General features: G+C 44.5%; 1 protein-coding gene and 1 pseudogene across 3 annotated transcripts in view; one reads left to right on the top strand and one right to left on the bottom strand.

Moving 5' to 3' along the window:
* Fhit (fragile histidine triad diadenosine triphosphatase) overlaps positions 1-24,432 on the bottom strand; it is a 1,447,725-nt gene that overhangs the window by 777,893 nt on the left and 645,400 nt on the right. Inside the window, exon 1 of one of the 3 annotated variants that reach the window (XM_038350175.1) lies at positions 21,593-21,714. The exons of the other annotated variants lie outside the window; for them this stretch is intronic. The gene's annotated coding sequence lies outside the window, so the exon portion shown is untranslated. Of the gene's footprint in view, positions 1-21,592; positions 21,715-24,432 lie in introns of those variants that run through there. 3 annotated transcript variants of the gene reach the window in all.
* Positions 160-354, top strand: LOC119828115 (annotated as a pseudogene).

Raw genomic sequence — 24,432 nt, 5'->3', positions numbered from 1 at the left:
GCCTTGGCTGTCCTGGAACCTGTTCAATAGACCAGGCTGATTTCAAATTCACAGAGATCCCCCTGCCTCTGCCTCTTGAGTGCTGGGATTAAGTCAGTGTATACCTGCCAGATGAAGAGCTTCCTCGAGCGAGGCCCATGCTGCAGAGCTGAAGACGTTATGGGCAAGAAATTATCACTGAAGTTACATGGCGGCAGACATATCCAAGGAATACTGCAGGGCTTTGATCCCTCTCTGAGTTCTGTGGCTAAAGAACGTGTGGAGATGGCAACGAGCGGGCGACAGAATAACACTGGAATGGTGGTCACATGAGGAAATGGTGTCATCATATCAGAAGCCTTGGGAAGAGTCTAATCAATGGTTGTTCAACAGAGGAGTTCACATCCCTCCCCAAAGAGACTATTGGACTATGCTCATGTGAACCATTTTGCTAAATAAACCTTTGTGATACTCAAAGATGAAAGAAAAAGATAAAAAAGACATTTTAAGTCATCTGTGTACTTGTGTACAAGGAAAAATGTAAAATTGTTTGATAATTTTCTTATAATTTTAGAGTCAATTCTGTTCTCTTTACTGCATGCTTTCATCTATAAGAACCACAAGCAGGAGAGTCTGCCTGAAGGGATTGTTTTTCAGGAGTTCTCATGTAATCTGAATCACAAATCCCATGATCCAGGAGAGAGCTTTCCTCTCAAGGGAGAGCACTTGTAAAACATACTGTCTTCCACAGTTATTCTCATCTGACGATGACAGAGGGACCCAGAGACATGTATGTTTCATGCTACCACCAGACCTCGACTCTAAAATGCAGTACTATAGATGTAAAAGTGCCAAGTATTCGATTTTACATATGCTAAGCTGAACACAAAATGAAACACTGCATTATGGTACCGCAGTCCTGGTTTTTAAAATAAACATCCTGTTTAGATGACTATCTCTAGGAATGCCAGATGCTCGGGCAAAATGGGCAGTTTCTAAACTGAAGGCCTAAGCCTCTTCTCTCATAGATTCATCTCAACACTAAAGATGACCCAAATGTATGTGTGTGTATATGTGTATGTGTGTGTATGTGTATGAGTGTGTGTGTGTGTGTGTGTGTGTGTGTACCTGTAGACTGATAGCAGAAAGAAATCTACAGGTTCTGCTAATAGAACATTACTCCAGGAAGAGAAATAAGGTAAAAAAAGAATAATCAGTCATGTTATTCTCTCATTTACTTGGTCATGTGTGATCTGAGGATCTTTCTTCTGTGTTGCTATTCACTCTCTACAGGAGCCAAAGAGAGTCCCAGATGGTCCTCTTTTTCCTTTTTCTTTCTTTCTTTTTCTTTTTTTGACTGTATGATAACAAGACTGATATATTGAGCCAGTAACCAAAGCTGGGGTCATATAACTTCACTGTGTAGTGAGGAGCTGCGAGCCACATTCCTGCTGCCAGGCTCTGGGCCGCCTGGCTAGATTATGCCCCGAAATAACAAAACACAAATTGTATTCTTTTAAACACTGCCTGGCCCATTATTTCTAGCTTCTTATTGTCTAATTCTCACATCTTGCTTTAACCCATTTCTAATAATCTGTGTAGCACCACGAAGTGGTGTCTTACGGGGAAAGATTCAGCACGTCTGACCTGGTGGCTGGCTTCATCGCATCTGGCTCCCAAGGAGAGGCTTGGCAGTCTGTCCCAGAGAGGAGAGGCGGGGCAATTGTCTGAGGCATCTACCTCATTTCCTTCTTCCTGTTCTGTCTACTCCACCCACCTAAGGGCTGGCCAAGGCAGTTTCTTTATTAAAACAGAAGACCCTCCCACATCACACTTTCAATATGAAGGCAACTATGCCCATCTAGCCTCTGAAACCACGTACCTGCATCTTTACTCAGTGCATGAGTCCCTCAGAGGTTAAGAGACACTGGGGGCTTACTTTTCTTTATACCTTAAAAAATAGTTAAAAACTAAGAAATGCCGAAGCATAAGTGCATACACTTTATCATAGTTTGAACATTAACACTGGAAAAAATAAATTTTATATACAAATTAATATAATAAGGTTACTATCTCTGCACACACAAAAGATTATTCTGCCAATTTCTGACCAATGTGGACTTTAAGCATGTTTGTGTGCATGTGGCAAAGCAACGCCACTTAAAGGGATTTTTGCTAAGACAGTGTCTGGCTAATTATAGTGTCAAGTACAGCTACGTGTCACTTGTAATGTATAGGCTGCCTTCTGCTTTCAGGGTTCCTCTATACTCAGCAATTTCTAATTGCATTATATACAATATAATTACATGACTGATAAATTTACTGATCAACATTGCACCACACTTCATACAGTCTCATGAGGGGATAAGTTTAAAGCTATACAATGAAAATATCTCTAACTCTTCTCTATAATAAATGGAAAGCTCACTGAAAACTAGCAAGGGCTGCATCCAAGGCCTTGACCCCCAAACCATCACAAACCCCCCTACCCACTGAGTTTTTCCAGACTCTGATATGATATTGGTTAAATGAAATAGTAATAATCAAATTCTAGCCTCTGAGTTTATCCTCACTAAAATTATCACGGGCAGAACCTATTTCTACAGCAACCATCAAGGGAGGTTCTCATTCAAGGGTCTCGAGATGGAGCTTTCCTGTTCAACAAGCTTCTGTTGTAAAACATGAACTTGAATGCAGTCGAGTCTTGGTCTGTCTTCTACCATAATGGATTCACAGTGCACCATCAGCTCGGGCTCCTTCACAGGGAGTCATGCTCCTTCTCTATCTCACAAATGCCTTCCTGTCTCCCTGTGCCATACATCTTCCTAGACTCTGGGAAAAATAATAATAATATATATAATAATAACGGAGTCCTCAGTCTCTCTCTCTCTCTCTCTCTCTCTCTCTCTCTCTCTCTCTCTCTCTCTCTCTGCCTCTCTTTCTCTGCCTCTCTCTTTCTCTGCCACACGTGTGTGCATGTGCATGTGTGCATGTGTGTGCGCATGCGCATGTGTGTGTCTTCCTCTCCCTCCTTCCCTCCCTCCCTCCTTTTACCTCTCTCTCCTTCCCCTTCCCCACCTCTCTTTCATTTCTTCACCCTCTTACTATGACAGGCACCCATCAAGGGATGTCCCTTCCTACCCATCTTATCACCCTTTCGTTCTGTCTGCCCGCCATTTAGACACGAGAAACTTTTAATTATTCGATTGCTATTATGAACAGTAATGAAGCTGAGGCTGCCTGCCGAGGAGCACCATCAAACACTAATGAGCAAGCCGACTGAGACCCACACCTGAATCCCATCAAGGGATCCCATTGTTCAGGCCAGGTGGGATGCTTCTGGCCACAGGCAGGCTTCAGCGGGAGAGCTGCGGTTTGCAGGGTGGTTATTATGCATTCACTCCTGCCCCCCGTGATTCACACTGACTAGAACAGCTTTCCTGTGTGGTCCCACTCATTTACACACTGGTGATTACCTCCCCCATAATAATGTCTCACTGTTTCATTCTGTTTCCTGTCTCTTTGTCCTTATCTTTGCTGTTAAAAAGGGCTTCCTGGAGCCGAAACTTCTCAAAAGGAACACTACTAATTGATCATTTTCTTATTCCTACTTTTGATCACTTCCAGAACTTCAAAGAAAAATAGGCCCTGCAGTCACTTGGGTGATCTGTGGGTATACAGGCCTTTCTTGATACTCTCACAGTGGTCAGTTTCTTGTCCCAACCCAGAAGATGTTAGACAGATACTGATTGTCATCTATAGTTTTCTGAACACTTAAGAAAGACAAAATTTACAGAAGACAGAAAGTGTGCCTCCTTCCCCATAGGAAGCATAGATAACATTATCTCTACAAGTAACTGGGGAATATGTGACCAACTCCACTCTCTTTCCAGACTTTCTAACCTATCTCAATAGCAAAAGAACTCATACCAATATCAGGTATTGTCTGAACACTGCCATGTGCCAGGGCCTACACACAACACTGGACATGCATTTAGTATGTGTCAACACCATCAGTCTATAGAGTCCATATAGAGTCAAGTAAAACTCATGGGAAAGAAGCATCTCTGTTTAACTAAAAGCTTAAAGGTCTGCAGCAAACCAAATGGCCACTAGGAGTGCTCTGAAGGGCAGGGAGGCCTGAGGGTCCAGAAAGACAACCGAGTGATGGGGAAAGACTCTGGTAGTGAGCGTAAGGGCGGTGTCCGTCATATTTCCCCAGTGGATAAAGCTCTGCTTGTGTCCCCTTAGCTGCTTCCTCCAGTCCACAAAGATCACCATACTGGGTACAGCATGAAGCCAAAGGAGCCCTTCCTTTGCGGCTTTATGAAGGTTCAAGTCATCATTTCTGCAAACAGTACATGGGGTCAGCATGATTCTGACAAGACACCCCACCCCACCCCACCCCACCCCACCCCCCCACCCCCCACCCCCACTGAATGTAAAGGGCATCAACCACGACACGGAAGCAGCTAGAAAACTTGTGTGGTAACTTAATGCAATTTAATGTAATGTGAATAGCTACTTCCTGCAGGCAGACAATCACAGAAGAGGACATGGTGACATGAGGAAGAGCGACAGCTGCAAACAAACAAAACCACAAGGAATGGTGTCATGTAAGCTATGGTTTTCAAGCACCCCGGTGGTTCTGCTCATGGATTTAGCGTGTCTCCTTCCACATGGCTATAAAGTTGACTCGGCGTCCATGGTGTGGCCATGGAAGGGGTCGCACTGTCGAATGGGCAGGCCACGCACCCCATAAAGCTCTTCTTAGCTCTCTCATGACATCAGAGAAACCAGTCAGTTGGGAGCCAGACTACTCTGAGGGTGTTGCTGCTGGGTGCAATTTATCGAAACCTTCACTGTTAAGTAGATTGAGAATATGACATCATAATCAGAAGGACGACAAGCAGCCTCTAATTAAGTGCACATGTACCACCGAGAAATTAATTCAAATTTGAGGGAAATGATGGAAAATGTTCTCCCAACGTTGAAACTCTTGAGCTTTGCCGTCTTGAAGGCACTTGGCTTTTAAAATAATTTTTCATATGCTAGCTACTGGTAACTAATACAGTTGAATCTTGACTTATTGACAGATAGAAAGAAGGACCATTGCTCTTCAAAACAGCAATACATAAAAATGGTTTTCATGTTTCTCTTGAAAAGTCCTGACCCGGTTCTAAGTGACCTTTTCAGATGAGCCTTATTCTGAGAGTCGCTCTGGGACAGGGGCTTTGTTGGCACAACTTAACTGCCGCCTTTGTCCTTGCCTCTGTGCATCTGAGCTCTGAGCAGTGATCCCTGGACACATAGCAGACAACACAGACAGGTGTGCTCCAGCCCCTGGCCCATGCTACTCCCGTGGCTCTTCTCAGCCATCTCCCCCACCTACCTTCCCATCTAATCTGCGCAAACAGCCACATAAAGCAGCGACATACAAAAGCCACTGTAAGGTCCATGCCAGGCTCCTTGGAAATTTAAGATAGCAGTGTTCAGTACTCCTACCACAGAGCCCAGGAAAAACACAGATTCCCAGAAGCTCAGACCTCCACTGAAGAAAGTAGAAGCCACTTGGTAAACTCACTGCTTGGGTTCCTGGAGGGCACACATATGGCATGGATTCGGTGACTTTCACCTCCCACAACCCTGCCTAATTGACTGCACCATATCCTCCAGCAGAAGCTTACCAAGAGTCTTGTGTATACCTGTTACCAATCCATTGGTATCACCATGGGGCAGGAAGATGCTGTTTTTCAGGACAAACAGTAATAAACCAAATGAGTAAGAAGCCTAGGTCCCAGTCAGGCTAAGAGGTAGGCTAGACTATCAGGGGGAGTAACGCTAACTAAAGAGGTCCTAACCAGGCTGGAGGCTAAGAGAGATAGATCACCTAAGAAAACTTGCATCGTGGTTTTAAAAACAGATAATTTAAAGTAAATGGAGGAGGGAAGGGGAGAGAGAAAGAAGTGACGGGGGAGGAAAAGAGGGAGTAAAGATAAAAGCAGAGAGAGAAGCCATGCATGGGCCTCCCTGAAGGCAAAACAGGTGTGGTGTCAGGAAAGCCTGTCTTCTTGATGCTCCACTGGAGCAGAGATGAGAAGTCCTTTCTTGTGACAGGTAGGGAGATCCAAGATCCCTCCCTACATGGTTCATGCTGGGATCCTGCAGCAAAAGCCAGGGGCCTACACTCTGAAACCTGGCCTGCAGAACCCTTCCAATCAAGGGGGGTAAGCACGAGCTGGAACTGTGCTGTTCTTTGCGGTGGAAATTTGATCCGAGCGATATACTGGAGCAAGTACAGAAACAGAACTGGTACTTGTTCTCCTCATACGAGGGCCCATAATGAGATGGGGTATACACCTCCTCCTCCTCAGGGAAAAGACAGCCAAACAAACCCCCAAAAGTCAGCATACACTCAGAGTAAGCACAGGTGCCCGTGGAACACAGACACAGAGTATCACCGGCGTCCACACCTCTCCCAGTGAGGGAATTCACAGGACGGTAACTCCACTCCCAAAACGTACTGAACAGAAGCAAGTCAGCCGCTCTGCCCCGTGAGGAGCTGCACACAGATTCTGCACCCTAACGCTGCTCTCTTTTAGACCTGTCTTGTTTAATTCCTCAGTTCAAGTTGGCGACCCAGCTTTGTCCTTCTGCGTCCCTTCACCACTACTGATGCCTTCTTTGTTTGTGTATTTCGCTTGGAGTCACACCTTCAGCCTCCTGAGGGCTGGGCTTATTTTAGCTAGGGAGCGTTCACTTGCCACTTTCTCTTTTCATTCTGTCTATAACTGCGGCTGCTTTGTCTCTTCCATTCCTCTGCACTGCCCATCCCGTCTGTTTACCTCTTCTATTTTTTTGATCCCTTGCTCTGATGTTAACCCTTAGTTATAAATATCAATACACACCATGCTGCACTTTTCCCTCTACTCAGAAGGCAGGTTCGTTCAGCGGGCTGCACTGTTTTCTCACTCCGGGCATATCCGGGGGTGACATGAACCCCTGAGGAGTGCCCTCCTCTCACTGGAGATGGAGCAAGGTACCCTGAGGGCTGAGCTGCTGGACTCCAGTCCTGCAGAGTGAAACAACCTCACTCCATAGCCACCGTGAACATTGAAGGTTTCCAACCAGACACCTAATTCCATCTGTGCAAATCTCAACACAAGAAACAGGAGAAGTCAAGGTAGCATGGCCCCTACAATGATTGCCAGTTCCATAGCAATGTATCCCAGTGAGAGAGCAGATGGGACAAAATCCCAAGGAATTCTAAAACAATTGCAAAACTGTTTAACAGAACAAAAGAGGTCGGGAATGGACTCCAGAATGAATTCGGAGTGGAGACAAATTGCTAAATGAAATAAGGGTATCAAAACATCATACAAGAGAGAAATTCAATGAAGAAAAAAATTGTTGAAAACCTCAAATTAAAATTTGGAAATTAAGAGCTCAGTAAGTCAAACTGTAAAAGTGTCATGGGAAGTAACACCCGTGGATCAACTGAAAGACAGGGTGGCGGAGCTTGAAGACTAGGAACATGGTTAGAACACTGAGACACTCACAGGAAGAAATGAAGAATGCATGGCTAGAACATGTAAGGTCAGCGCGACACCAGCAAAAGGCCAAATGCATGAGTCATGGACACTGAAGAGGTAAACGCTGTTCAAGCTAAAGATGTGGAAAATATGTTAAACAAAACCTAACAGAAAATATCCCAAGTCTAAGAAAGAGATGGCAACCCAGATCCCAGAGACACACACACACACAAAAAAAAAAAAAACCCAAGCAAACAAGACTCAAAAAAAATTTCCCAATGTCATATAATCATCAAAGCACTAAATATACAGAACCAAAAGGGGGGGGGGGGAGTAATATCAAACGCTTCAAGGATACCAACTCGGATATAAAGGCAAATCTATCAGAAAACCTGCCAGTTTCGCAACAGAAATCTTATGAGACAAGAGGACACAAAATTCTGAATTCCATGCTCTGAGTGACAGTGATTGCCAGTCCAGATTGTCCACCAAAGTCATGCTTCAGAACTGAAAGAGGAAGAAAACTCTCCATGATAAACACGAATGAAAGAAGCTGGTGACCCTTACGTCTGCACTAGGGAACATAACTGAAGAGAGCCTGTATACTGATGAGCTCGGCACTTCCACGAGGCCACAGGTAAGACTAAACTGGGCTAGAACATCAAACAAACAAGCAAAGCTTAGGAGAAAACCAAATATTACAAAACAGCAAAATGAAAGGAAGTATCACATACATTTCAATAATCGCTTGAAATGCAAATTGTTTTGATTTTCTAATAAGTGCAATGAAAACAATAGCAAAGGAAAGGAAGTAAAGTACCCCTGTCTGCAAACGATATGAGCATAAGAGACCTACAGACTCCACCAGAAGACTCCAAACTGGTAACCACTTCTAGCGAACTAGCAGCATACAAAGCAACACCAACAGCCTGTCCATTTACCAGGAATAAACAGAGTGAGAAAGAGAACAGACAAAGCTGCATCACAGTAGCCTCCAAAACAAATAAAATGCTTAGGGATAAACCTGAGCAAAGAAATAAAGGTCTCAGCCTGGTAGTGGGGACACATGCCTTTAAATCCAGCACTCAGGAGAAAGAGGAAGGCAGATCTCAGAGTTGGAGGCCAGCCTGATCTACAGAGGTAGTTCCAGGGCAGACAGGACTACACAGAGAAACCCTGTCTTGTGAGAACCAAACAAAACAAAACAAATGGAGGAGGAGGAAGAAGAAGAAAAGTAAAATGAAGAAGATCTCTGTGTTCATTTTAAAACATGGAGGAAACTGAAGATCTTGGAAGACTGAAAGCCCTCCTATGATCAAAGAGGGACTGACGCATTGCAAATGTCGGTAACATCAAAAGTATTCTAAACAATCATTGCAGCTTCCATTAAAATTACAGTGGCAATTGACACAGAAGAAAAATTCAGACATTCGTGCAGAAGCATTAAAAAAAAACTCTCAGAGAGTCAACACAGTGCTGAGCAAAATGAGTATCCTGGAGGCGTCACCTATAGGTTAAGTTATACTGCAGAGTTATAGTAACTAAAACAGTGTGGTACCGGCACATGGACAGACCCATAGATTAGTGGGATACAGTAGAGGACCCACAATTAAACCCACACAGATACAGCCGTTTGATATTTGAAAGAAGGTGAACACACACACTGGAGAAAAGCCAGCATCCTCAACAGCACCACGGAAGTCAGACCTCCATGTGCAGAAGAACAGAAAGAGATCACAATCTCTCAGACTTGCTTTCATACAGTGAAATTACATCACTCAACGGAAAGGTTATGTAGATAGAGATCACAGTATAAAGAGGAAGGAGCCAGACACCAAGAGGCAAACATCACGTGCCTTTCTCTCCCCTGTGGATATGTTTAGGGATGCCGCTTTATGATGCAAAAGCAGAATGAAGACCGTGGAAGGAAGGAGAGGCAGGGAAAAGGGAGGCACAGGTGGGCATTTCAGAATCCGAGAGTGAATATAGCTGAATACATTGTGTACATGAAAGAGACTGTCTCTAGGGAGCACAGCACTGTCCGTGATGAATATACACCATCTTAACAAAAGGCATAGCTGTCATTCCAGGCTCAGGCTTTAGACTAATGATCTACAGACACCGTTCACAGCAGCTGAAATGGTCCCATCCATTTCAGATGAAGACGTGGTCACGTGTGCATTGGCCAGCACCTGGGCTTTTTCAGTAAGGAGCACAAATAATAAACTCACAGCATTGAAATATCGCATTCTGTGGTAATCTCCTGACTAATCGTCTTGCTAATAAATATCTAAAGACCACATTTTTTCCCTGAGCTTCCAGCTTCCACGGGAACATTCTGATTGTGACATAATTTTTAAATTAGTGGGTTTATTCATAGTTTTATATTAGCAAATGTCAAACTTATTACTAATGAGCAAACCCTGTAGATCCACAGTAGTGTTAATTTTTAACAGTACAAGGAATGAGGAGAAATAAGGAGACAATTAAAAATTTCCCTGGGGTATTGACTCCCATGAAATTCTGTGCAAGGAGTGAAAGCATGAAGCCCTCAGAGCACACATTTAGAAAGGATGCCCGAAGCTGGGTCACTGTACAGGGGAAAGAGCAAGACCCACACTTCCTATGGAACACCAGGTTACAGTCACCGCCCCTCACAATGTCTCTCTGGCCATTGCTAGTGAGATTTCCCTACTGGCCTTAGATTTGCTATAAGGACATTCCTAGCAAGTTTTCATTTCATAAGGATTTATTGCCTGCTTATTGATGTTTCCTTTCTAATGACTGGTGCAATTGCTTTTACTTGAGAGACCAGTGTTTAGTGTGATATTCAGCTCCTCCAAAGCTATGCCGCAAAAGTTCTCTTACCTAGCCAGGGTGTGCTAATATGGACCTTCCTTTCCCCATTAATCTCCTAAGTAGAAGCATATGTATCCTGGGGCTGTTTAACCTCCCAGCTCTAGAATGTGAGAAGCATCTGCCTTTTGTGGAGACTTATGACACTTCCCCATAAACCTACCTACCCTACACACATTCTCAAGCAAATATAATTGTTTTCCAAACCTTCCTAATGCTTAAGTCTATTTGCTAAGATGTTGGAGGCTTCCTGCATTGGTGGCCATGGAAACCACCCGCCTTATGGCAGCATTTTTCCTGGATGCATGCCAGGTTGCTGAGGGCCAGATAGTACCCTACATATTAGGGAGTCAAGTGCAGATATTTCTTGTGATAGCTCACAAAAGTTCCAGCTCACAGTTAAGAATTCAAAAGTATGATACGGTTTGCTCTGATGTGGAAACTGCATAGTTTTCTCTTTTTGGGGGGTGGTGGGAGTTTCAAGGTTGGTTGGGGGATTTGGGAATGGAGCTTCTCTGTGTAACAACCCTAGCTGTCCTGGAACTCATGGCAGAGTTTTAAGCGCATAAGTAAGCCAACGTGCTAATAAGAAGTCAGTGTCTTCCTTCATCATGGCTATCAACACAATTTGTCACACGAGAAGGAGGTCTTATCCACAAGAATGAGCATGGCACATGAAGGTGCGTACCCACTTCCTAGAGCAAACCAAATACACAGCCTGCATACAAACCTAAGTATACATCTGTTTCTCCACTTCATCTAGCTGGTGATCTCCTTTGAAGCAGGGAAAGCTGTCCAAAGTCCAGGTTGCTTATAGGCCTTCCCTGCAACCCAGACCCGAGCCGTGCGTGGAAGGCAAAAGAGCTTTAGGAATGACTGAGCCGTTGCCATTCACCTTTGAGAATCTACAGGGAAACATCAACTTGACTTGCGTTAGAAGTCAAGTGAACTCTTCTGTTCTGTCACCACTGAGAGGCCAGGTAGGCAGTATGAGTCTATAGGAAAAATCGCATGGGCCTTGCCTGACTGGCTCACCGTGAAGATTCTGAGACGTGCACCTTCCACGGCACAGGAAGGGAGGAAAGAGAGGAAGGCTACCGCTATTCTACTTTAGGTTATGGGCCTCCCTTCATGAGCATGTCAGCATTGGCTCAGTAAGCGCCAGGTTGTCTCCAGGCAGGGTAGGGGACATTCATCCTAACGTAGCATGTGTGGCAGTGAGGGAAGACGGAAATAAGGGCCACAGATAGTGGCTAGAGAGAGAGTTCTTTTTCTGAAGAGAAAATGAGCCTGCCGTTTGCCCTCACACCCATTGCCACTAGCACAGGGTCAGTGAGAGTCAGACGACTGTAAAGTGAATTCACTCCTGGCCTTCTCCGTGTCCCTGTTGCTAGTATTCAAATTTGGTTCGAAGACCCTTGGAAGGGCCCACTCTTCCAGTCTAAAGGATGGTCGACTTAAGAGCCCATCCTCTCCCAAAACAAAGAATCAAGGTAGTTGATATTTAACCTAATGGATGGCCTTCACCGCGGTAAAGAAGCAGAGAGCCCCATTGACACACTTATTTTTAACATAATATTATTATTGATTATTTGGAAATTTCACATAATGTCCCCAATCACATCCACTTCCCAGCCCTCTCAGGCTCACCCCTCACCCTTGTGAGCTCCTCCAAAACAGAAGAAGAAAAAGAGAAGAAAATAAGAAGTCCAATTTGTGCTGCCCATGTAGTCACTGAAGCATGGTCAAACTCTCAGTGGCCGGCCCCTTAAAGAAAACTGGGTCCTCCCCGACCACCCCTGCTGGAAGCTATCAGCTGTCAAGAGCTACACTTCAGTATCTCTATCACAGTTTTTGTCAGCGTTCTCTTCCTGTCTAGACTGTTTCTATGTCTCTCATTCTCCAGGGTGAATCGGCAAGCATTCATACCATGCTAAAGAAGCTTCCCTGAAGCAGATGCAGAGATCCACAGCCAAGCACTGGGCCAGACTCTGCAAGTCCAGTCAAAGAGAGGGAGGGAGGAGGGATTATATGAGCAAAGGGACCAAGTTCATGCGGGGTTGGGGGTGTGCATGCAGAGGGGAGACACGGAGAAAGCTGACCCGAACTAGTGAGAGCACACAGACTCTGGACCTACAGCTGGGGAGCCTGGGTGGGACTGAACTAGGTCCTCTGAATGTGGGTGACAGTTGTGTGGCTTGGTCTGTTTGTGGAGCCCCTGACAGTGGGAACAGGATCTATCCATGGTGCATGAGCTGGCTTTTTTGGAGCCCATTCCCTATGGTGGGATGCCTTGCTCAACCTTGATACAGCGTGGAGGGTCTTGGTTCTACCTCAACTTGACGTGCCAGGTTTTACTGACTCTCCATGGGAGGCTTTACTCTCTCAGGAGTGGATGAGGGGTGTGGGGAGGTGGGGGAATTAGGAGGACGGGAAGGAGGAGTAACTGTGGTTGGTATGTAAAATGAATAAAAAATTTAAAAATCAAAAAAGAAGCTTCCCTGCCCTTCATAGTCAGCAGCAGCACAGATCACAGACTTCCACGTGGTGTCTGGTTACAGCACGGGCTAAGGGCATCAACAAGGCTTCAGGAGGCAGCACAGATTATGGACCTTCCCAAGGCCTCCCGTGGTAACATGGGCCATGAACCTTAACATGGTCCTCTACAGCAACACAGATCACACACATCAACATGACCTTAGACACAGGTCACACACGTCAACATGCAGGCCAAACCTTCATGCAACTATTCTTTCAAAGTACCTGAACACAGACTCTGTGTGTGTGTGTGTGTGTGTGCAGGCCTGTATATGTATGTGGAAGCCAGAGGATAATTCTGAGTGCTCCTTGGGTACTACATAACCATCATTTATTTATTTCCCTACTTATTTATTGAGACAGGGTTTCTCACTGGCTCAGAACTCATTAAGAGGATCTAATTCAAATCCCTGGCTAATACTTCACCACCTGAGTCAGCTCCCCAGCTCCAAAGACAAATTTTTATCAACAAAATTAATCTATTCCCTCTCTCTCCTTTGCCTTCCATGATTAAGACAGTTAACAGCCAAGTCGTAAGAGCACAAATCCCTGCAAGTTGACATTGATTGAGCAAAAGATAGTCAAAGATTGTTTGAGCCATTTTTCCCCCCAGAACTCAGACGAAAAGAAGAAAAAAAGTCAACTTCCATCAAGGATGTTGTAATGACCAAATCTGCAATAGCCATTTGGACAGAGTACAGGTGAATAGTCCATTCTTCTTGGAGAAATGAACAACAAAAAAAATCCAGGCCATTATCCAAGCTGACTTAAAAAGATAGCTCAGGGACTAAAATTTGTGGTTCTGATACCATTTGAAGGAAAATGGGGATGAAGACAGATGCCTGGTGGCTCATTCTTTCTCAATAATGCCTGTGCCGGTGCTTGCCTGTGTCCGTGCACAATGGGCTCTGACCAAACAGAGCCATCTTTAGCAGCCTCTAGACAAGAGGAAAAAGATCCTGAAAAAGTAAAATAATTTGAAGAGACTGCTACTACTGATGGTTTAATATCAAAACACATCCCACTTCTTATTGCCCAGAATGCATAAATCTGAAAAAGACAATTTTTAAATAGACAGATTATCTTTAGATGAAGTAACACCAGCCAGTTGATTATTAGAAACTTAATGAACTCACGTTTAGTTCAGTGATTTCTTCTATGTGTTTAGCTCAGGTGCTCATTCATTATTCAACAATATCACAAACCAGCCTTTGTTAGGGGCTAGATATTCAATGAAGGAAATGGTCCCCGTGTGTAGTCAGGTTGGCCTGTGGTAACTACTCCCTGTTACAGCATTTGACGACTACGTGGCTTCAATTTTGCTATTCACAATGATGAAAAGACAGTAGTTAAGTGAGAAAATCAAGCTCCAATCTCTGATTCCGCCCCCCAAAAAGTAAAAACACAGTTTTCAGACAGTTAGGTGAGACAGGCGAAAATAGAATGGTTTCATGTAGTTGAGCATAACTTTGGGATGCACTGGAGATTAGCTGGCCAGGTGAAGCTCCTCAGAGAGCAAGAGTCGGGAAGCAAGCGATGCAGACTCGTTGTTACATAGGGTGGCCTGCTCATCTCCCATTCCCAGGTTTTAAGAGAAAGCTATGCTTCAGATAAAAGATCACGACAGTTTGCCAAATCAGAGGGTTCAATGCTAGACCCCTTACCACTCAGATGAAAGGAATATGAATTCTTGGCCCCCACCCCACCACAGACCTCCTCCCTCAGAATCTGCGGCAATTTGATTGCCCAGAATGTATAAATCTGAAAAATGCAATTTTTAAATAGACAGAAAAGTAAGAAAGTCATCAAATTGTCTTTAGGTAAAATAACATCAACCAGTTGATTACTAGAAACTTAGGTAAATTATTATTATATTAGTAGAAAATTAGGTAAATCATTTATTTCTTAAGACTTTGCTAAGTCCTGAGCTAGCCACCTTGGCTAAGACTAAAGCCACATACTGTCCACTCATTCTTTGGTTGGCTTCACTGTTTGAGAATTGTGACAACCAAAGAGCAGGGTTGCTTTGGGAGGAGGGCTTCATCCATGCTAAGCTTGAATAAAATACACAGATATAGGGCTAAATCATTAAAACTTTGCTTATATCGACAGGGCGTCCTTTGGAGTGGAATAAGGAAGAAAGTTCTATGAAATTGGTGCAGCAGAATCTGTGTCCTGCAAAGAGAATGAACTACGGGGCTAAGCGAGTGTGCTGGAGATGTTGAGAGAATACAGGGAGGAGTTGCAGTAGGGCACAGGGGATTCAAAGAACCAGTACCTAGCACTGCGTAATAACACTACCAAACAACATCCAGGCCCTCTGGTCCACCTGGAACTGCTCTGACCCCAAATGCAAAATAAAAGAGTTTGAAACTCCACACCTCTTTGAGCTGATGGATAACGGCCATAATGCCTAGTTCCTACTTCTCTCTTCCTCGCCATGAAATTCTGACCTGCTTTTCCCTAAAAAGAAAGATATCAGAATAATATAGCATAGATGTAAGGAAGGAGGAAAATGATACTGATCTTAAAACAAAATGAACAGTAGTTGAAATTCCATAGACAAGTGCAGAAAACCCTGGTTTAAAAACTAGACCCTGAGTTTCCACGCTACTGAGTCAGAATTGACAGTGAGAGTCGAATCATCTTCAGGCCTTTTGACACTTCAGAAACAGAGTCTAATGCCTGAAGCAAAGAACTCACGTCAGGAAGCCAACCTTTAAGTCTCCAGAAAGTCCACTTCTAAAGAGTTCTGCAGCTGTAGGTCGAGCTCCTCCCCTTGACCTTGCTCATTATTCACAGGAGGAGGAGTTATTCTGAGGTCAGCTGCCACCATCACTGCACATGGGATGAAGTATCCTAAGAAGTCAGCTTCCACTTTAGCACACTTTCAAAGATGTGTGCTCATGTGTCCTCATGGTGGAGAGCCTCTCTTTCCAGTCCAATGTCTGCTCTTGTCTCTGTAAACTAAGACTGGTAAAGCCAGGCCTCGCACCCTCCCAGTCCCCAGCACAATTTCCTCCAGACACATGTCTGTTCTGGGCCTGAAACCCAAACATACCTCCCGTTATAACTGAATTATTTTTGTGTACATTTTCTACCAAATTCAGCAGAAGATTGACAAAGGGCAAGGTAGAATTCCAGGCAATATTTTTTAAAAAATAGAATTCTATTTTCAGATTCCAGGATATAGAACAGTTAATGGCCTCTGAGCTTATGTTGCTACCAGCATTTCTCTATTTCTGGGTGCTTCTGGGGATAGCTCATGGTCACCCAAGGAAACAAATCCAGTTCCTTCCAGAATTCTAAGGAAGAAATGGAATTTTTTCCCAAAGGAGAATTTTATTTCAAAGCCAATTATTTTACAAATTGGATTCATTGTTTAGTTAATAGGCCTTGCTGAGAATTTGTGGGAAGATGGAAGGAAAATCCTGAAATGTTCTGTCTTGAGGAAGCCCAGCCTATTTAGGGTATCTCCATCATCTGTCTGTCTTCCTTCTTTTCCTTTCCTTTCCTTTCCTTCTTCCTCTTTCTTTCCGTTCTTTCTACCTATCATCTATCTGCCTATCTATCCATCTATCTATCTTAATACCCACGTATTTAGGAAAGAAGGAAGGAAAGAAGGAAGGAAGGAGGGACAGAGGAAGGGAGGGAGGGAGGGAGGGAGGGAGGGAGGGAGAGAGAGAGAGGGAGGCAAGTTAGTGTAGTTAATTTTTCATTTTTAATAAATAAAGCTTGCCTGAAGTTCAGAGAGTAAAATAGCCACACTGGTCAGCCTTTCAGACCAGGCAGTGGTGACACACACCTTTAATCAAAGTAGCCACACTAGTTTGTCATAGAAATTGGGTGGTAGTAGTGCACGCCTTTAATCCCAGAACTAGAGAGGAATAAAAGAAGAGAGGAGACAGCTCTCAGACACAGTTTCATTCTGAGATTCCTGGAGGCAGGGTCGCCATTTTGGACTGAGATAGAGGTAAGGGCCAGTGGCTGGCTGCTTTGCTTTTCTGACCTTCAGGTTGAACCCCAATTTGTCTCTGAGCTTTTATTGATCGTGCTATGGGGGAGGAACCAAGAGGTGAAGATGAGAGGGAAGGCAGGGAGCTATCACTACTTCTCCGAGTACACATCTCTGGAGTAATAATCCTGTAGGATTGTCTCTGTGTTTGAAGATTACAGTTGGTTTCTAACTCTCAGCATCCCTATTTGCCTGGCGGAAATGCTTGGTAGTTTAGTGCCCTGGGATGCTTTGTTCTTTCGTCTGGTCTGTCTATGCAGCCCACGCTGGCCTGGAACTTTGTTCCTCTGCCTCAGTTTCTTGTATGCTGGAATTACAGGTATATATACAGCAACGGGCCAGAGTGTATGTTTTAACATGCAACACCTTGAGAGATAATTTGCATATTATTAACTCACTAGCATGTGAGATTTCAGTGTGTAGCCATCACCTCAATTTTTGACACTCCCTAGGTGACCTCAAGGGGAAAGTGAATTTTGGGAGCAATAGTGTATAAGGCCACTATAAGCACTAGATAGGAAACACATGGAAATAAAGATATGATGTTTAACATAAAGGTGAGTCTACATTATCATAACCCCAAAGAGGTTTCAGAGAAAACCATACTGAGGATGAAGAAGAGAAAGAGAAAAGTATCCTACAGGATTATATTTCAACTCATCTAAACCAGGAGAAATGATTGACTTCTCATCATGAACACATTTTCAGAATATGGAGTCCTGTAAGTATCTAACCTGTGAACAGGAGTGGCAGTGGAGAGACCAGGAAAGGGGTGGGGAGCGACAATGTTTCCAGTAGTTTCTGAGTTTGCTGGTCTTCTCATAAATTCTGGGCTGCTAGTGATGTGTGGTTCCTTTGGGAAATCCCTTCCCACCAACGGATCACGCACTACACCATTGACATCTGCAACGCAGTAAACAGGGCTCTCACTCAGCCTTCATAGCTGAGCTTCACTCAGCGCAGTGACTGCCCTTAGGGATCAGAAGTGACGCCTACATTGTAACAACGACGACAAAACCCACCTCAACATCCTAGTACTTGTTTGGATGCAGAGGAGACAAGTATCTGCTGGACTGAACCCGTGAATTCACAATTACTGTCAAGCAAGAAGGAAGTAAAAAGGGCACTCATCCCAGAGAGCTCAGAACACTTCATAGCTGCTGTAGGTTGCAGAAGACTGGCAAGCAAGACCTGCAATTTTTCTCTGTAAGGCACATCCTGAGAAGAAACACTCTGGGCACTTAATAACTCCAGTGAATAAGTGGCATGGCCACAAGCTGTTATTAGGAACACTGAATGATGTATTACCAACATAAAGATCATGAAAAAAATGTCATCCAGGGGAAAAAGATTAATTAATATCAATTAATTTTCTTTTAAGGAACAGATTATGCAGAAGTCTTTAGGCTTCTGAGGAGAATGTGTGAAAAAAAATTTACAGTATGCAGGAATTTGCATATAGACTGGGAATAAAAAGCAGATCGCCAAAGTTGTCCCCTGGGGTACTTTCAAGATGAAGAACAAAGGACAGTGTGTTAGTGTATAGTCCTGGGGCTGTGGAGGAAAGAAAAGCAGACTTTGGAAGACATTGAGAAAGCTTATGAGTTGGGAAGTTACACAAAATGCTATTAAGTACCCTCGTCCAGAAGGAAAGCAATTTTTTTTATATACAAAATGCAGAAAGGATTAGAAAGCAAGTTAACAAGAGCCCCAGGTAAAGTCCATTAGACAGAGAACTTGATTTCCTTAAATTCCCCATTCAAGTACAAGATAATCACGCCTGATTTGCAGCCCAGGCATAAAAAAGAATAGACCTGCCATCCAGCAAACGGGGGCAGGTCATTTCTTTGCTCTTTGCTTTTCATTTCTAAATTGAAAGCTTAGACCAAGATAATGCTCCTCAAGTTTGCTATGAGAGATTTAACATACATTATTTAAAGAAAACATCCCGTGTTCAAACAGCACTGAGAAGAAATAAGGTAATCTGATCACATGGGTTTCGTTCTTACAGGATTCACGGAAGGTCAGTTGTATTAAAGCCCACATCCAACTTCAGATTATAACCTGTAGTACTTCACTAGCCAAATATCTCTCTCTCTCTCTCTCTCTCTCTCTCTCTCTCTCTCTCTCTCTCTCTCTCTCTCTCTCTCTCTCTCTCTCCCCCCGCCTCCTCTCCCTCATGCATGTGTGTGTTTTTGGTATTGATGGGGTGGGGTATACAGCTGTTGTTACGTGTGAAGCCCAGAAGTAAACCTCAACTGTAGCTTCTCAGGTACCAATCACCATGTTTTCTGAGACATGGTTTGATCAGCATGGGGCTTGCAGAATAGACTTGGCTAGCTGGCCAGGAGCCCAGAGTCCATCTGGCTCCATCGCTACAGCTCCAAGATTACAGACTTATGCTACGACTTTCAACATTTTATGTAGGTTTGGGGGTTGTACTTAAGTCCTTATCAACTGAGCTCTCTTCTCATCTTCTCAGCCTCTAACCAAGTACTGTTTTGGGATCGACTACACCAAGTGACTGCCTTTTGCTGAAGACTCAATATGACTACAAGTCTATTCTGTGGTTTTTGGTTCATAGATTTTTAAACAATGGTCACTTGCAATGGACAAAGCAAAGTAACAGCCTTCACTCCTAACTAGGCTAACAATTTACAGAAAGCAAATGTACACATCTCCAATTTCGATGCAGCCTGAAGAATCAGTAACTGGCCTCTTTCTGTGCACACACATGCACGTATGCACGCACACATACACACACACACACACTTTTAATTACTCAACAGAATCCTTAGGCTAAATTCACTTCATATTTCATAAGTAACACTTTTTCTTTTTATTGGATATAATACCTATTACACACTAGCCTTTATGCATGTATCTAAATACAGTATGGACTTGATCAATATAATAGATATGATAAATAAAATCCACACCAATACTATGAAAAAGATCACACACACACACAACCAACGAGCTGTCCTGCCATGTGACTGAATTTCATCAGCTTTCTCTGTGCATCCTGTGTCTTCTTCCCTTCTGTACACATCACAGTTGCCATCTATGTTCTAGAACATAAGTCAAAGTCGAACAACCCACGGGTGGAAGAGGATCTTAGCTAAGGTTTAGAATTTTTCTTGATCTAGGTCACATGTCCCTGCCATAACTTACTGTGGAAATTGCTGGCTGGTTCCTAAGTCTGTAAAAGAGAAATGGGTTCTTGGATGTACAACCAGAGCCGGGAAATCAGCAGAGTTTCTCAAGCACCACCACTAACTTGCCTCTAGGGGGCAGCACGACGGATGGATGCTCGATGGAGGGATGCTAGACTAGCATTTCTGTTCATCCTTGTGAGGGCGGTACAAGGTAGCTTCTACTATCCTCCAATGTGAATCACATGATGCCCCCAACATGAAATAAATCCCTGAAGTCCCAAAGCTGCTGAGTGTCCGGACTCGTACCACAGTCTATTGAAGGTCAAGGCTGGAATTCGCCCCCACACTTGCCTCATGTTAGAGCAGATACTGTCGCACTCGGGATGGGGAGTCATTTGCATGGCGCTCTTGGATGGCAGGGCAGCGAAGAAACAAAGACAGCAAACGTTATAGGGACCTGAGAAAGGAGCCCCAGCCTAGAAGACTGAAGCCCCTCCCAGCAGACAAGCAAGAATTCCAGTAGAATTAACAACTGCCGAAGGGCTCCTCACTTTCTCAGCTGTAAACCTGCAATTTCCTAGGAATCTCACCAGAAGCCCGATCTACAGGGAAAGGGCCACAGGAAAGCTGTGTAATCCTGGTGTGTCTCGTTTTTACCTTCTCAGGTTATGAGCCAGGCAAATACTCCTCCAGAGATACCTTACCTCACTGGTCAAAACAGAGATAAAAGAGGAAAAGTGTTCCTTCATCTTTTTAAATTTTTAGAGGTGGGGGGGGCGGGCGCACGTGTGTGCGTGTGTGTGTGTGTGTGTGTGTGTGTGTGTGTGTGTGTGTGTGTGTGTTCGCGCGCCCCGCGCGCGACACAGTCCCCTTGGAAGTCAGAAGAAGACATTGGTTTGTCTGGAGCTACAGGGGTCATCATTCCCCTGATGTGAAGGAGCTTGAACTCAGCACCACACACAAGTGGTATGTGTTTTTCCCTAAACCATCTCTCCAGTCTTAAAGAAAAAAGCTTCTAGGTGATCTCCTAAGATGTAACTGATAACCACCAAATGGCCATAATAAAATAACTGTTATACAACTTTAACGGCTTCTCATACTGGATAGTAATGAAATTCTTTTCCATACTGAAGCAGCAAATTCTGTTTTGGCCTGAGGTGAGTTCCCTAAAAGACTAAGTGAAGACTTCAGGCTGTTGAGAGCGACGGTGCAGAGCTGAGTCTCTCTCCACAGACAAGAACCCAAGTCATGAGGCTGCCACACTTCCCTGGGAAACCACCAGGGGAAGTCCCACGAACACCGGGGGGTCATTCCCCCGGGGTGTTTCATTTCCTTTACAAAAGTGCTTATCTTTGAGGTTTAAATTTCTGCAGAAAAGCACGTGCAATTTTTCTCCCCGGACTCCAGTGCCCTAAACAAAGAGTCGTAACTGCAGAAAAAGGCTTCCTCCCACAGTGGTGTCCGATCCCAGCAGCCTCCAGGGTGGATTTGTGTACTCTGGGAACTAATGGTACCTGTGTTTCCCAAGCAGAGGACTGATCCACAGGGTGTAGAGAAGGCCAAGGAAGCAGAGGACGGTTCAGGCAGGCAGTTCTCTGCTGTGGCTTTCAGGAAGTGAGATCAAAGAGTAGCCGCCCCAATTAAAGGCTGGGGTGGGGGTGGGGCAAACGCGCTCTCTCTGCGACTCTGACCTTTCTCCCTGCTCAGACAAAGGTTCAGACTCTCACTTCCTGGTAAGCCACTGGGCACTCACTTCTGTTTGCGGGCCTCTCACGGCGCTGTTTTATTTCCTAAATAAACCACGAACTAAGCAGTCTGGAGGTGCTGGAGTAACCCTTACGGACAGCCTCTTCCTGCTCGCCGGTCTCTCACGTGAGGGAAATCAACAGTTTAGCAGCCAGGCCATGTTTAGCTCAGAAATTGTTAGCCCCCATCCTCCCCTCCCCTATATCTCTTTTTCTACTCCAACTTGCCCCACAGATTTGGAGTAGGGCCTGGAAAAAGTCCTGTGGCTACAGGAGCTTTGAACTGGAGATTCAGGTTAACTAGAGCTTTAGACCCCACCTCCAGCCTCCAGGTCACAGGAGACAGATGAAAGTCAGCTTTGGAATTCGAGTTATCTGAAAAACTGAAGGTGCTTTTGTTCTAAGTTCCGACTCTAGCTCTAGGTAGAGAGACCTGGCCTCTCAGGCTATCCCTAAGGAAACAATTACCCCATCAGTGAGGTGCACGCCGGTCCTATCCAGAAACCTTTCTCTATGAGATGGTAGCTGCTCTTTCAGACAGCACATGGCATCAGCCTGCCTGTTTCTGTGGACTCAGGAAACTGTAACTTACTGTTTTTACATTTTTTTATTCCTTTTTATGATACTGGCCAAAGGTTAAGAATGCTTTCCCTCACATTCTGGGCTTTTTCACTCTTGCTCTGAAGCCCCCTCTCCTTTTGCCCTGTGGCTGCTAGTCCATATCTATTGAACTGAAATGGCCTCTCACTCCCCCTCTTGCCCTGATGGCTGCTGGGGTTTAAAGCTCACCCACCCCCGTTGTTTTTCCCTAAATTCTAATAATAAAATTGTCCTTAAGTTCCCCTTTGAGTTCATGGCTAACTTCTCTTATTAATGAGGCTATGAATCCCAAAAGGGGCTTTAGTTTCCCTAAGAACAGTGTCATCTAAATGCCAGCTCTGCTCCTGGGCAGCAGGCAGTAAGGCTTGGCTGAAAGGGTGTTCCGGAGCACTGATGAGCTCAGTGCAATCCTGGCATCTCTAGTCACATATGCTAGGCAGGGTGGCGACTTAAGGATTGAGAAGAGCCAAGACTTGGACACCAATCTAATAAGACTACACCACGATCCATTTTATTGTTATGCCCAAATCCATGAAGTCACCCAAAAGCCAACAAGGAGACTGAGTCCCTTATTGTCCCAAAGAGCCCATATTTTATGCAAGTTTGCAAACTCATTCTCTCCGCATGTCCAACATATTGGAATATACGGAGAGCCCGGAGCTCAGTTACTGTAGGGTTTTTATAATAATAAAGGTGGGGGTGGGGTTTCTGAGGTCAGAATCCCTGATTGGCTGACATTTGTCTAAGTGTGTCCTGGTGAGTGTGTGCTGGCAGGTGATCCTATCTACAGTGGTTGGAACTTTAGGCATTTCCTTTGGATGGTCTGTTCTTGGGTGGTGGTGGTCCTTCCTGCAACCAGGTATTGCTTCAGGGTAAACCACTGAAATTCAGGCCTCTATTAAATTTATTGATGGCTGAGTCCTACTCTGGCGGATGATAATGGTTGAAAGTAAAGAACTTCCTTTGGGTCATCTGTTCATATTAGCTTATCATGGCTGGCTCCTACATTTATCACTTTGAATCCAGAGGCTTCCTTGTGTGACCCTAGAGCCCCCTCCCACATGCCCCAATTCCTGGGCTTAAAACAAAGTTTCTCTGCTGATCCCCACTAAGAGCCTGGGTGATCAGCTTGTTTCATCCCCTCCTCCTGGCTTAGTTGGAACATTCTTGGCCTTCTCAGACCCCTCCCTGCCTCTCAGACCCTTCCCTGCCCAGATAGAATGCCCACGTCCTTGTCCCTTGTCACTCTATGTCCCCTCGTTTATGGACTTGTCTCAACAGTTGATGGTGAACTTGCTGAAGTTGGGGACACCCACCTGCCTGCATGTCATCTTGACAGCTCCAAGTAGAGGGCCTAGATAGATAGCATCATTTGAATGAAGAACTCACGAATGAAAGGGAAGATGCAAAAACTCAGTCTGCCAAGCATCTTGCATTTTAGTATGTAAGACGAGCTACATGGCAATAGTGTTAGAATAAGAAGGAAGGTCTATAGGAATTGCCAGAGATGTAAACAGCCTGCTTTTTAGGCAGCGATGATGAATCACCTGTGCATGGATACAGACGGGTGAGGAGAGGGTTCTGGGCATGGAGAGTCATGTCTGAGAAAAGCACATGCAGAGATGGGGAATCTAAATGTGGGCTGACATTCATCTGCCAAAGTCCTTCAATAACAAACAACAAACTCCTATTTTTTTTACTCATAAACATCAGAAAGGTGGACACTAGTAATAGCCACTGGTTGTGTTTAAGAAGGCCGCAGGTGCTAGAACCAGTAGCAAGAAAACTCCATGCAAGACTGTAGACTCAGGCTTACCCAGCGAAGAGAAACCCTTAATACTTATTGTAATCAAATAAGATTTCTATTTGAAAGAATAAGAGAGTTGGGAAGACTGCAGCCCAATGGGAGACTGATATCTGTGGAGGGCAACTGGCTTCAGGGATAACATTTACAGATCGGAAGGGAACTTGAACAGGTAATTCTTAGACACAAATACACACCGAAGCGA

The sequence above is a fragment of the Arvicola amphibius genome, chromosome 12 (assembly GCF_903992535.2).
Source record: "Arvicola amphibius chromosome 12, mArvAmp1.2, whole genome shotgun sequence".
In the NCBI taxonomy this organism is placed as follows: domain Eukaryota; kingdom Metazoa; phylum Chordata; class Mammalia; order Rodentia; family Cricetidae; genus Arvicola; species Arvicola amphibius.
Note: the sequence above shows the minus strand (reverse complement) of the source record. Positions and strands in the feature narration are given on the sequence as shown.